Here is a 16,520-nt window from a genome sequence, read left to right as displayed (position 1 = left end):
CACAATTTTTGGCGAATTGGATCATCTTCTCTGGTGAAAACAAAGGCATCAGCACGATCTTGAAGATTGTTAAGATATGGAATCACGTCAGAATGCCACTGAATTAGGCTTTCTGCCATCTATACGTGCTGGTGAATTGGGCTTCCTGCCAGCTGTTCTTGTTTGTGGCCGACTTTACATCATTTCTACTAACTGTTGTTCCTGCCTATGAGGATGAACATCAACCTCATTATCTGATATATTTACGTCATCGTTGTCACGACCCAATCGGAGGGTCATGACGGGCACCCGCACCCACCGAGCATCACAGAATATACATGCATCTCATAATCATATCTGAGCAGGCTATAATGATAACTAATAGATATCATAAACTGTAAGGGACACAAGCCTAAAAGAGGAATATATATATATGTACGTCATCAAGCTAGGCCTAAGTATACAAGCCGACATGGCTATCAAAATAATATAACAAAATATGGACCAAAAAGGTCATAGAACATCTAACAGTACATACCTATCTACCAGCCTCTATTGGAGAGCATCACATAAGAAGGACGGGACAGGACCCCGCCATGCCTAAATGTACACAAAAGAATCATACAAAGCTGATCTGCAACTCCGGAACAAGTGGAGTGCTTTGTACAATTGCTGAGAAGGCAGCCTAAGGGTTTGAACCGTCTCCCTGTCTACCTGCGGGCATGAACGCAGCGTCCACAAATAAAAGGACGTCAGTACGAATAATGTACCGAGTATGTAAGGCATGAGTAACAACATAATGAAACTATGAAGATAACATAAGATAAAAGAGATCAATTTGTACCTCCGAATGCATCTTAAGGTGGATGTCATGCATGCTTAGCTTTTTTTAAAAAAAAAAAACATTTTCATACATACATATATATATAATACCATACCCGGCCATATAGGCTTAGTGTTATCTGTACCCAACTGCAGTGGTGTGCACAATAGGTGTCGTATCCGGCCGACTATAGTGTCGCTCGGTGTGAGAAAATAGCTATATATATATATATATATATATATATATATATAGCATGCATGAGAGCCCAAGGAAACGTTATGACTCCGTTGGAGTGACGTAAGGTCGGTAATCCTGATTATCATTATGGAACTATCATCATGAACATATTTCACTTGAAGGAACAATAACCATAAGATGAGATCAACATCAATAAATAGGATCAATAACCATAAAATAAGATTAATAATCATGAGACAAAGATCAATAATACCATAAGAACATCAAGAACCATAAGCTTCTAGTATTTCTAGGAATAGGGATATTATGGATATCATTTGTGTATGTTATTTTTATCAAAAAGATAATGCCTTAAGAAAGAAGGGACAGCCTTACATACCTTGTCATCTACTTAGTCACTCAACGTCTATCCTCGCGAGTGTTGACATCCAATTTTGACCCTTCTTTCTTCCAATTTGTTTTCTCGAGCTTCTAAGTTAGTAAAATAACAAGTACCTTATTTTACGACTATTTTATTACTATTACTACTACAACTATTTTTTATTAATAATTATTAATAGTAATTATTGTGGTTAATATTTATTGTTACAATTGTCATTGTCATCATTGTATGTTTGCTATAATTACATATTAGTATTAAAATAAGAATTATGGTAAATTTAGAAGCCAAAGAAATTAAAGGAAGAAAGGAGCATTAAGACTAAAGCAGCCCAAGTCAGCAAATTTGAGCCCAAAACTGAAACCCAGCAGATCCATTCCAAATAAAACCTATAATAACAAAATTACCTTCTTACCCCCCTAAGCCCTAACATCTATCAACGCCTTTTTCCTTTCTTTATTTTTATGGAAGAATCTTTTTGTCTTCTACTTATTTTTGGCTAAAGATTCAACCTTCATCAGCCATGGCAGAATTTTGTTCTTCCAATTCCGAGTAAGAGCCAGGACCTATAATGTCCCTTCATATATACTCTCTGATTTGGTCAATACAAAAGACCAAAATACTTTTCAAATTTCTGAGAGAAAATCAACTTTCAGAGATTGGATTTGATTTCAAACGGCTCTTTGATTTTCGTTTTGGAGCCATAAAATTTGAAATTCGAAACCCTAACCTAGCTCTTCATCACCTATAAATACATCTCATTAGCATCTGTTTGAGGGGAGGTTTTTCTGGCCGCCAATTATCCCCTTGAAAATATTAATCTTCTTCGTACTGTTTTGCTCAAAGCACTAGGTATTTATTCTCTTGTGATCTTTGCCAAAATCTCGAATCTGAACATCGTTCGCGTTCGAGCGTAGATCGGAGATCCAAAGCCCCGTTCACTGCACCCGCAAAAGGTATACCCGCTCCTTATTTTCTCTGTTTGCCTTTGCGATAAAACACTATGTCTATCTTAGTAAATTATGTGTCAAAGATTGAGTTTTGCTTAGCTTAGCTATGATGAAAACGATATTAAGAATTACATTTTGGTTTAGTTTGAGACCTGTAGAAATTTAAAGTCATGTTTTCTTCTTAAAGAATGATTTTGTTTTAGGATTAGACATTTATACGAAGTCAGTTTTCGCTACAGGTTATTAATTCATTTGGTATCTTTATATGGTGGAAATTATAATGTTGTTTGTACATTTCTCTGTAAGAAAATGATCAAAGATGGTGATTGCTTTTTGTTTAGTTAGATATATTATGCAGACCATGTCTATGTAATTTCTCTAATAAAATGTACCCATGATTCTAGGACATACTGCCAGTAGCTCTATTCATATGTTTATGCACCAAAAACATAGCCTTTTTTTAGTCTTCATAAGATCTGTTAATAGAAGTTATGTGTACTGAGCTCTCTTTTTAAGGAATTTCATCTAACGCCTTGCTTTATCTTTCACTCTTCATGCCTTAGAGAAATAATTTCGTTGTACTTTAAATCTAACGGGACTTGAGGATTATTTTATGTTTAATAGACGTGTAATTTAGCTGTTTTGTGTTAGTTCGAAAATCGTCAATTGCAAGATACAAATCTTGTTCGGCATTTTGCATAATGCGTGTCCTGAATAGTATATTTGTTGTATGACTTGGTTGGCTGTATCTTTTTTATTCAATATCCTTTTAAAGTTGAGCTATATCACTAATCTTTTTATTTCCCTTCTTTTACATGTACGCTTCCGGAGCAAAATGGAGTCTTCATAAAAGACTCCCACCGTTGCATAGTTTCTTGTCGTCGCTAGACATGGAATCCGCGTCTTCTTTTCAGCCAACTCCTTCGCTCCCTTGAGATGCATCCGAACAGAAAGAGAAGTGAAGCAAGGGGAAATATAGGACCCGCATCTGCTTCTTCGCTCACTTCTTTCCCTCTGAATAGAAGAAGGAGCATACTGTTGCATTTTATATTATCCTATGATTGACTAAATATTTTGCTTTCTCATGTGTGATTATATGTTTGATTTTTAAGATTATTGGCCTTAGAATACCTACGTTAGAGGGGGATAATTGGTATAATTTTTATGAGTTATTTTTCAATTCCAAATGAGTCTAACTTGATTTAGGAGCAATCTAAATGGAATTTGAAATCAGTCCTTTAAAACTAGTTTCATTTCTTTCACGTGAGAATATTTAGTCTCTAGCCAAGTTAAAAGCTTTGGATTTTGGTTCAATTGGCAAACACTTTTAGAATAATTCTTGCTGCCTATTTTGAAATAAGTTAAAAAGAGTAGTTACAATAACTTTCTTTTTCAAGTTCTAAAGAAATGACTATTAAGTCTTCGCTGTTTTCGAAAAAAAGAGTCTTTCAACTTTAAGTTTGTTAATCTAATTTTCTTAAATAGAAAATTGTTGTGTTAATTATAAGTCATTTCTTTCTTAATTCATCTTGAGGTTAATAAGTGTTTTCCAAATTAACTATTCATCTATTTGAGGCCTTAAGACAAATATTTAGTTTTAATTTGATTCACCTAAGTTTGGCAGGTTAACCGTATTTAATGGATCTTAAAGGATGCTTAACACCTTTCCTTTATGATAACTAGAACCCTTACCTAGAATCATATAAGTTACGTGGACCTTTAAATAGAGTTAATTTGGCATTATTTTAGGTGTCCTAATTCACCTTAAAAAATAATTAGGTGGCGACTGTTTTGCACAATTAATTGACAATCACCAATATGTTGTACACTATTTTAACCCGGTTAAAATGGGGTATAACACCGAGCTTGCAAATCTACATTCAAGATGATTCATACTAAAGGTTAAGTGGTTGAAACGCTTATAAGATCAAACTAGACTATTAGGTGAGCTAACAAAATTTGGGCAGCATTTCCCCTATATCATCTACTTTTTCCAAATTTCAAAACAACTCCCAAACATCATTAACAACATCAACAATACCTTATCCAAGAGATTAAATTCAAACTAGAACCCAAATCCATCCAAAACTTCCTTTCAAATTCAATCCATAACCAAAACTTCAACACACCTTAAGACCTTTTCTCCATAATTCTTTTCACTTATAAGACTTGTTTCACTTTCAAATCAACTCAACATAGGAAATAAGATGAATAACATACCTTATAGATTGAAGATCTTCAATTCACACAATTTTCTCCAAACCTTATTCACCACAACTTCAACTAGAAGCAAGAACAATCAGCTTCTATGATCTAATTAAGGACTCTAGGGCTTGATCTTCTCTTGAAATAGTTTAGGATGTTTATGGATGATTAGAGATGGTTGAGAGAGCTTAGAGAGGTGCTAGGGATATGATTTTGGTGAATTATGAGCTCCAAGTCATGCCCCCTTTATTTATAACAAAAGAGAAATTTTTCACTGCCTCAATTCCACGGTCACTTTCACGGACCGTGAAAAATTTCACTGGCCATGAAAGTGGCCGTGAAATCAGTCTAGTGGATCCTCCTCATTGTCACCTTTTCACGATCTGTGAAAATGTCCCTGTTTCTCAAATTTGCGTTCTGCCAGTTGCATTGGAAAGAAGACTCTCTGAACTTGAATTTACATAGGTTATGCATTCCATAACTTCTCATATTCTAGGAGATATACCTCTCTCAAATTGGACCAAAAATCCTGTCCAAAATTCTGTCAAGTTTTTCCCAAAGTTTCAACAACTTAATTTCTTGATTCGCTTGATCTCAAATCCTGACACAACTTACTGAACATTAATATAAACACTCATAACTATAAGATAGGCATGTATAATCTCATATAACCTTGAAGATAACTCCGGTGTCCACGACTAGGACACCTAGCATCCGAGGAATCTCAACGTACAAACTACGAGGTGTAACAATCGTCATCGGATACCTCTGCATTCGGTATATCATCGCTATCACTCGATGATGTTTCTATATGATTTGGATAATCATCACCATCTAGTAAAGGCCTCTTCCTACAAAAAAAATAAAATAAAAATAGGTAACATATTTTAAATACCAACATCAAAATATATATGGATTATTTAATATCAAGGTGATGAACCTACTGAAAATGATCAATATTGTCGGGGTTTGGAGAAAGATCAATTGCTTCATGAAATCAACATTTGGTACCACTAGCAAGTTTTGTGAATAATTTTCACTACAAAGGGATTTCAAGTATTGTAAATACTAAACATCAAAACACTTATATTATTTAATTAATAAAAAGTATACCTACTGATAATAATGAACTGCACCGAATTGAGAGGATTGCTCAATATTACTCATATCAGGTGTATAACCTCCAAAAAGATACATAAAAAAAACATTACTATTACCATACATATAATAAAATAAATATGTGCTACTACACAAAATAATAATTAAAAAATGGATATTTACCAATTTTCACCGTAATTTTGATTAAATTGCTGGCTTAGAGTTTCCAGCGGCACTTGACCACTCAAAATATATCCATAAGAACTCAAGTCCGTGTAAGTGTTACCATGAGTAGGTTGGACCTGAGGGACTTCCTCACGAGTCCTGGCGAAGACTTCACTACGACTATGAGGTATCTTTTCAACATTTATTTCAAGAACATTGAGGGTGATTAACCCCCTATATTCTTTCGGCGCCCTCAAATATTCCCTCAACGACTCATCATCAATGATATTTCGCTCCCTATAAAGCACTAAACCTTGCGGTGCCATGGATAATGGATATCTGCCTATTACAGATAATCCATACTCACGATTGCCTTTCATTCTTTTGTGTATGACATTGAGTAATGTTTCAGTTATTTGAATACTAAGTAGGCGTTTGGCCATAGAAATCAAATATTTTTTCACTTTATTTGGAATTTTTGAAGTTGGAGTTGTATTTGTTTATAGTTTTTGAAAGAAAAAAAATGGTCATTTTGAATGTAGTGAAAGTGAAAAAAGTGGTGAAAAAAGTGAAAACATGATTTTTGATTTTTCCAAATTTCAAATACAAGTTTGGATTTTTCATGGACAAACGTGTCCTAAAATAATAAAAAAATGTAATTTTCGAAACCTAAAGTAAGTGAGCATTGGTTTGTCTTTCAAAAGATAAAATTCAAACAAATAAAATTTAATCCATATGTATTTTGGATTTGAGAAACAGTCCCACTAAATTCCCAGAACACCATGGTTAACCACATGGTTTTGTGATGTCATTGGTCTTGATCGATTCACGACTCTCCTCAAAACTATAATTGTTACGTTGTACTTTCTTCTGCATCCAAAATAATTTATAATAATTGTTAACTTTCACTGTTCTCAAATCATAAGTTTGTATCGAACAGGATATACAGTCAACAAAAGATTTGAGCAAAATTTCAGTTAAACTGTAATAGAAGTATGTATGCTAAAAGTAAAAAAGATTCATCGAAAGAAATTATCACGTCAATACCTCCTTCTTTTTAAGTTTTGTTTTACTATATGCTTTTTGTCCTTATAATTGTGCATATTGTGAATTGTGTTTAATTGACGATTATATTGTTAGTGAACGATGAAGATAAATCTCTTAACATGGTCAATATAAAATTGCAATATTTTGTGAAAGACCTCATGAATAACCTTCCATAAAGCCAACAATTTTTTATTGATCGTCAGACAATTATCAAGTAGAGCAATTTAGATCAAAAAAATCAAAATAAAAAAGCAAAATACTTAAATGGAGGCATAATTTAGTGTGAGATTTTCAATCTTTGTGGAAGATCTTAATCACCTAATTATTGATATCTGAATTTTCACCTTATTGGTGAGGATTCGATTTATAATATAAAAATAAAGAAAATATTACATGTCAACACACTAAAATTAAAAAAAAAAAAAAAAAAAAAGATAAGATGTAAATTAAACCATAGAATCAAGAATTAATTGCTTTTAGTTTTAGTTTGCTAAAAAAAATTAGGGAGCCTAAATAAGTAGAGAAATTAGGTGAAGCTAATGCGAAATGACATATTTTTTTTGTTTCTCAAGTTGAAATTAGCTTTACCCAAAACACACGTTGAGATTACTTCAAATCAATACTTTTATCTTTAAGATTCCTCCAAAATAAAAAATTTCTTCAAATCGATATTTTCATCTTTATACCATAAAACCACTCTCCTATAGCTCTATTTAAAAGTTATAACCTTAGACTTCTCTTTCAGCAAAAGTTCATCCATTTATTTAGTATCTACAATTAAAGATTAAATTCATTTACATCAAAGAATTGTGATGTTCTGCACCTTCTTTCCAATTTTACAGTAAATTTTAGACAAATCTTCATTTTTTGTTAAGAAGTTAGGTTTGCTTCTACTTTCGAATCATTTAGTTCAAGGTTGATCAAAATTCTCCTCCACTAAATGGCATCTTCTCACCTTCTACAAGTCGCTTAAGTAACAACACGTTGATATATGCTCAAAATATATCATTTTCATTATACTTTAAATTAATAATATGTAGTTACTATTTTTTGATGAAGAATGTGTTACTAATGTAATTAAAATATATTTATTATTGAAAATAGGGGAACTTGCTACTATGGTTATACCAGAAAAGATTCATCAAATATTGACACCAAAAAAAAAAAAAAAACACTACAACTATTGGTCTCCATAAGAAAAAATGTTAAATGTGAAGTATTTCAAAAATAACTGGATCACAGCAAATGCATTCTTTTATTTACCTGTTATTAAAAATATTTTTAAAAGCTTGAGGGTCTCCACATACGAACTATTGTAAGTTTCGATCGGTATTTTTTTAAATATTATGTTCATGCTCATGATTGGTACTGTGAGGTTTGTTTTCATTTCTGATTAGATGGTAGTCAATTAAACAAAAAATTCACGAGTTCGCGAAATGCGGAGAGATTCACTAATTTAATTAATGTGTAAAAGAGAACCAGCGTCTATATTTGTTGCAAGAATAATATATAATGTCACCTGTATTTATGATCCTCGTCTTAAGAAATGATATACTTTAGAGACTGCATGTTTATATCTGTTCTCGTCTGTAATAACCATTACATACTCTATTTTAATCTTAATGCATTTCCTTTTTGCAGCAAATATAGAAGAAAATATAATGTCAGACAACATGTTTGTATAAACCCCCAAAACAAAAAAACTGCACAAAAATTAAAACAATAAAAATCTGTATTAGAAACATTAAAAAAAAACATTTAATGATTAGATTTCTTCTTCATTAATAAAAGTCGAATCAAATATTTGATATTGAACAATGAACATCCATAAACTGACTTTTTTAAATATGTATGATAGTATTTGGGTCATTCTCAGGATTGTGAAGTTTATATTGAAAAGACCAATTTGTTTCTGTATATGAGCAAGATTCGAGAATGAAGTATGTGAAGCCCCTTATTTCTTCCCGAGTGGGGCACACATGCTTCATTTGTGTGTCTCGTAGACTTCAAAATTATCACTTCTCGTGCATATCATCATAAGCCCTTGTCAAGTGCCATAACTCGTCCATAAAGAAAAGAAGGAAAGAACTACACAAGTCTAATGAATCTTGGACCATTTTTATAATAACTACCTCATCTGTTTTGCCACTCAAGGGCCATGGAAAAATAGAACAGGGAAATTATCACTTTTAGTCCTCCAAGTATCGGTAAATTCTAATTTCGGTCCTTATAGTTTTCAATTGACCACGTTTAACCTTAAATTAATTAATATACACTTGTGATCCCTCTGTTTATAAATTTTCATAGATTAAATAAACTATTAAGTGCTAAACCATTTGATTACTGATGTGTTATGTTACCTTTTTCACTGTTACTCCATATTTGCGTCGGGTGTGTGTGAACAAAGTTTCACATCGGTAGTTGAAAAAGAAAATAAACTTAAATAAGCATTCTGTGAGACGCTTTAGGAAATCCATGTGCTTGGCCTAAAACAAATAATATCACACCATGTTATAAGAGTATTTTCAATTTTTTTAACTCAACAACTGGTATCACACCCAGCGGTTCGATGAAATGAGTATGGAGATGCCATGGGGCCTAATTTAGTGCTTTTTGCCGTCTTATAAGCTTCTTCACACCTACCCATTTGCGCGTACGCAAAAAAAGAAAGTAGTGGCTAGAAATACTCAATTGATGTGAGTGACACGTAATTAGTCTCTAAGTTAGGCCATAAATAGTGATAGGTCATGTGGAACTTAATTCGAAGGAGATGCTGAGTGTGTGTGAGCGAATATTACATGAATATAAGAGGTGTTTGGGGGGGGAGGGTGTGTTAAGGACGTGACTTCTAAAAACTCTACAGGAATAATTTGTTTTCATATTCCACTTAATATTTGACCTATTTCATCATAATCTGCTTATTTATTTAAATTTTAATTTCATTTATATGCACAAGCATAGATTTTTATATTTTTTCAAATCATTATATCAATTACAGTAATGAATGAGCGATTCTCTTAAAACATTAATGCAAAAACGTGGTACTACTTAAAAATTAAAACACTAAAATTCGTATTAGCTTTGGTTTGTACCAGTAACATTAAAAAGCCCATTTAATTGATTAGATAATCATGAAAACTGACTTTTCTAAATATGTATTATTTGGGTCATTCTCAGGATTGTGGGGTTTATATTGAAAAGGCCCTTTTGGTTCTGTATATGAGCAAGATACAAGGATAAAGTAATAAATATGATCCATTTGTGTGTCTCGTAGACCTCAACAAATTTCAATTCTCGTGCATATCATGATAAGCAATAGCTTATCAAGTGCCATAAGCCCATAACTCGTCCATACAAAAATAAAAAAGAGAGAAAAAACTTCGCTAAAGTCTATTGAAAACTCAGCGTGATAATTAAATGGGACTTAAATGGTAGTAAATATACAACTAGACTACCTCATCTATTTTGCTACGCAAAGCCCATGAAAATAGTTAACAAAGGGAAATTATCAGTTTTAGTACTTCAAGTATCGATAAATTTTTATTTTGGTCTTTATAGTTTTCTATTAAGCACATTTGACATTTAATTAATTCATATAATACACTTTTGATCCCTCTGATTATAAATTTCACAAATGGAATAAATTATTAAGTGCTAAACCATTCAATTATCAATGTGCTATTTTTTATTTTGTTATTTTTTTCTATTAACGTGTGAGAACAAATGTTTTAAGTATGTAGCTAAAAAGAAAAGTAAGCTATTTATTAAGTGTGGGATATTCTTGGGCCGTTTGATTCACGGACAAAGTTATACTGAAATTATAGTCCTGAGATGATAATCCTAGGACTAATTCATCCCACCTCTCAGGTGGGATAAAATGACACTAAGTTTGTGGTATAAATTTATTATGAGATTAATTATTCTTTCAACCAAACAAAATTCAAATTTAATCTCAAATTTAATGTTGAGACATCCCACCTATCCCATGAACCAAATGACCCTTAATTGTGTGAGCCCTTTTAATTTGGGCAAACCGTGCGGGTTTGATTTAAGGTGAACGATATCACACTATGTTAAGAGTATTTTTTTATTGTCTTAGCCCAACAATTGATAGCAAAACCAATGGTTCAGTGAGACAAGCATGAAGATAGCGAAGTGATGGCATGGGGCCCGATTTAGTGCCTTATCTAATCCGGTGAACTACGGCCGCGAGGTATCACGAAGCTAACCACCGAACACCGCTCATTTTACTTATACTGCTATCGCTCATCTTGTATGCTCGTAATCATATAAAACCGTAATTTTACGAAATACATTTGCTTCTATAATCATGAGCCTTCGGCTATCAAAATAATATATACAAGCATATACGTGAAAGTCATGGGACCATCCCATATCTACGAGCCTCTATTGTAAATCTTAAACATATCCGGGCAGGACAGACCCGTCATTGCCCAAAATAGGAATATACAAACATATGTACCAAAAAAGAGTAATGACCCTCCTCGGAAAATGGAGTGCTCTCTCGGCCGCTATTCACCTCATCACGACGTCGAAGAAAGGACGTCGACGAATATTGTATTATGTAAACGTGAGCAGAGGTTGATGGAGAAACATAACGGTAATATATGAAATAACATAAGATGGAAGACATTAACATTCTCTTCATAGTACTTACCTACTTTCCGTAGGGACGTTCCATGTTCTATTTCGTGCTCGTATGGATGTCATAAACTTATTTCATTCGTACTTACGTGGACGTGATGCGCGTATGGCATAATCATACATATAACATAGTTACTAATGAAAATATCATACATGTATCATAATCGTATTCATATAGGTCGGTATCATTCGTACTCGAACTCGATACATACATATTTACGTATACGTCACATAGGGGTATCAAACTTAACATAACTAGTCACCATTCGTATTCATCATAACACATGCATATACCATCATGACGCATTTACTCACACACATTTGATCATTATCCGTATTCGGCCTCGCATTCGATAAAGATATCGTATTCGACCACGAGGGCTCGACATATCGTATTCGGCCACGAGGGGGCTTATCGTATTCGTCGACGGATATCACATATATCTCATATCGTCATAACACATATATTTGTGCGTACAGCATACTCATTTAATTTATGATTATGAATCGTCTTTAAGCATATCATGGTCCTATCGTACTTAACATCATATCATTCATTTCATGGGCGTATCGTGGCTTAACATAGTCTATCATATCTTATCATATATGCATAACTTCATATAATTATCTGATGCAAATGGTAAGACTCTTAGATATCGTACTACATGAACGTAAGGTCGTGGACCCCCGATTTTTATCTCCACTTTGAAGGAACAAGTATAAGGTGGAGTGGGAATAGGAATCAATACCATTTGATTTCATATATATAAACATCCTTTCTGTGAGTATCATATCATAGGCTATAGCATTTCTAGACTTTAGCTTACTATTATCATCATCGTATCCGTCTAAATATCTCGTATAGTATTCATGAGTGAGGATCTTGACTTTCTTGGAAATAGGAATCTCATAGGGAGGAGAAAATGCATACGGGGATTCGTGCCTTTAGGAAGAAAGGGTTAGCCTTATATTTGTCGTTGAGCTAAGCTATCGCTCAACTTGTTCTCCTTGATGTCACGTTGCTACCTTCGAAATTCGCATTAACGTTAGTTAATCGACTATAAACGTATATCGTTATTTCTAGGGAAAATTGGGCGACATTTCCTTTGTTTATACTACTCTCTAGCCGTATTCCATATCAATTCCCCGGCATATCATTTTAATCATCGCCATATCGTTAACAACAGCCATTCATTCATCTCATTTGCATTTCATAATCTCACTTGATTTCCCATAATCATGACTAAAAATCCATCGTGTATTCTTTCGTAGCCACTCATTTAATGTTCTATAGGTCATTTATAACATATTTATATCATCAACGTATTCATTTCCATGATTCGATCCACTACTAATCACTAATGACACTAATCGTCCATTTAATGACCCATTTGTTGTACTCTTACAATCCATAAATCTTAACTCAATATCTTCAAATAGCATGTAAAGTTCATGAGACTTACCTTAGATGATGAAGAGGCCTTGGATGACAATTCGCCTTTTCCACCAAAACCCTACTTTCTCTCTCTTGAAATTTCTTGGGTTGAATGACTTTGATGAAGTTTCTTCCACTAGTTTCACTCTATTTCTAGTTGATGATCTTTGATTTCTCTTGTTTTCTCATGGATGAAGTGTTTGGAACACTCTAGAGGTTTCTTGAATGGAGGAGGAATGAAGATGAAAATGAAAATGAAATGAAATGAGGTCCTTAAAAATTTAACCCGGCCAGATTGGAAATATACGGACTGCATACGGTCAGTATAATATATGTTGGACCGTATATTTGGTCCGGTGACTTAAGTCATTCCTGAATCTATTTTGCCATATGTACGGCATGTTTAAGCCCTTCGTCGACTCGTTTGATCTCCGATCCTTGTGGAACCTTCTTAACACTTGTTCATCACTTCAATACCATTCTAAGGGACATTATAACTCTTCCTTGTTTTAGCTCCACTTCAAGTATGTAACGAACAATTTCTTTCCTTATGCCTTTGGAAATCCTAATTAGGATCATCAAACACTATTGTTTACTTGTCCAAACCTCGTATACATCATACCCCTCGTTAGTCTATTCACACATTTTCAGTGTAACATTCTTCCCCTTTGGAACATTCGTCCCCAATTAAATTGCTAGGAATTCTAGGAAAATTTCGCCGAGTAATATGGCACTATCACCTGTCTGTGACCCGTTCATGCCTCATCAATCCTGATAGCTTGGCTACACGACCCATTAAAAGAAAAGCGGCATAATCATTTCCCATATGCTTTCAAAATAGGAATCGCGGGATCCCAATAACGATTAGGGGACATAATATCGAGTGATGGAAATAGGGGCGTTCGGAAACACTTCATTCAATTATCCCCATGATGTTTGTCGAGGATTTAATTCTCCTTTCTTACCATCTCTCACCATACATTTCATTTAATTTCTACGCCCCGACGATTCTTTTTCTTGCTCAACAAGATATTAAATCTTACATGGTTTGCGACTATTCGCTTAAGTATAATTGCTTGTAAGAAGTGTAGCTAAATACACACATACATATACGGATATCCACGCCCGTACACATATTTGTGTTCATAGCTATCTCTCTATTATCACATTCATGGGACTCGTATTCATATTCTTATTCGTAACATATTTGACTCATGTTCGTATCGTTCGCATATCGTATATATTACACGATTATATATTCGTACGGACATTTCGTATACATAGCATTTATATATCGTTCATATAACCTTTATATGGCATACAGAAGAATCGGTACTTCGCATACTTGGCGGAGCTCGTGTCCCACTTAACTATAATAGTGCGTATCTCGTATTACGTATGATATCGTATCACGAGGTTTCCATAATAGTCATATATAGACACGTATACATATAAGATCATAAGCATCTCTTACTTGGGCACATCGGGACACGTATTAAATGACACTAACCGTTTGTGCCTTGTCTTTAATTCGTATAATTTCTTATTAAATGCACATTTCGATGATCCGTGAGATTAATTATTCTTTATGGTCGTAACTACAAATATTCTCTTCGTATCTTACTTGATTTGAGAACCATAATACCACGCATCAAATTTAATATAACTTCTCAATTGAGATTATTATTCTTATTTAACACTTATCATAAATGTAGATATACGCCATCGGAGAGTACTGCGGATCACCCTCGACGTCATCATACGATCTTGACCAAATGACCCCCTTAATTGTGTGGGAGCATGGATGATGAAGACCAGTGCCAGACCCCAGATGAGGCCGTGGCCTTTTAAATGGGCACTCTCCCTTAATATGGGCAAAAATATGCATCCCCCCGTGACATGGTCCCCGGGTTGTTTCTCTGATTTAACGATCTCGTGAACGATCGACTCGGTCGGGAATGAATGGAGTAATCGGGCCCACGGCTGTTAATATGACTTCGCCGTATTTTTTTATTGTTTTAGCCCAACAATTTTGATAGGCAAAACCAATGGTTCGGATATAAATGTGTACTAGCGCCGCAAACTGTACACAAAGCATACCTGGCAATTAAATTGAAGGCTATATTCTCGGGCGCTCATATTTCCTTGCTTCAAATTCAAGAATCTATCCGCTCGCGGGTGGCAAATAATGACGGGTGAAGGCGTACACGGTCTAGCCAGCGCTTTATCGTCTCACACGCCGACGCCCGTCCGGGTACATACGATGCGATTCCAGCGATTCGGTTTCGAGCATGGATCGCATAACTTTAAAGATGTGTTCACAAAAGAAAAAGTTAATGGCCTCGGCCAAAAAAAACCTCGTGCCTTGATTCGCCTAATCTGTATTCATGGCGGCTACATTTACCTTTCTTATATCGTCGTGGTCTCGCCCCTGGTGTTTAGCTTTTCCCTTTGGGCAATTCTGAAATCATAACCTATAAATATTCATCCTTATTGATGTGTGAACCTCTATGCGTGGCGTATGACAGCATCCAAATTAGCCGATGTCACGGCCCAAGATAATGAGTCATGTGAATCATATAAAGCTTTTTAATTTAAAAGCGAGATTGTTGGGTGTGTGTGTGTGAATAAAAATAAAGATATACGGAAACATATGTACCCAAGTATCTGTAGCGCCTCGCAGCCCGTGAATAACGTAAGATGGAAAGGACGTTAACGAGTATGTAAACGTGTGATGGAGAAACATAACGGTAGAAATAACGCCCCTTCCTTTTCGCACCTGAAGACGTTCCGTGTTACATTTCGTGCTCGTATGGATGTCATAAACTTATTTCATGAAACGTGATGCTTTCGTCGTACTAATGAAAAATAAATCGTATTCGATAGGTCGGTATCGTTCGTACTGGAAGCCCCTCTTGGACTCGATACATACATATTTACGTATACATCACATGGGGTATCATGAACTTAACATAACTAGTCACCGTTACGTTGAGTGACGCATTTACTCACACGCGTTTGATCATATCGCGTGTTCGGCCTCGAGCTCGGAGCGTATCGTATTCGGCCACGAGCTCGATTTTAGCTCGGCGGTAATCGTCGGCCACGATTTAACGTATATCTCGTATCGTCCATCGCACATATATAATTTAGATTTATGATTATGAAGGTATCACTATCACGGCATATTTCGTCTCTTAACATAGTGCTATCATATCTTATCATATATGCATAACTTCATATCTTAAATGTACATTTTATCGTACTTTCCTATTACCCGCGATGTCATTATGGATATGTATTCGACCTCGCACTTGAAGGAACAAGTATAAGGTGAGTGGGAATAGGAATCAATACCATTTGATTTCATATATATAACATCGCTTTTTTTTTTTTTTAACATTTCTAGACTAATTATCGGAAGTCACCATAAGAGTGAGGATCTTGACTTTCTTGGAAATAGGAATCTCATAGGAGGGAGAAAATGCATACGAGGATTCATGCCTTAGAAGGAAAGGGTTAGCCTTACATACGGGTTGAGCTGGTAAAAGGTTCTTGCACCTTCGAAAACGTTGG

The sequence above is a fragment of the Lycium ferocissimum genome, chromosome 1 (assembly GCF_029784015.1).
Source record: "Lycium ferocissimum isolate CSIRO_LF1 chromosome 1, AGI_CSIRO_Lferr_CH_V1, whole genome shotgun sequence".
NCBI lineage: Eukaryota > Viridiplantae > Streptophyta > Magnoliopsida > Solanales > Solanaceae > Lycium > Lycium ferocissimum.
The sequence above is the reverse complement of the archived record's forward strand: the minus strand, read 5'-3'. Positions refer to the sequence as shown.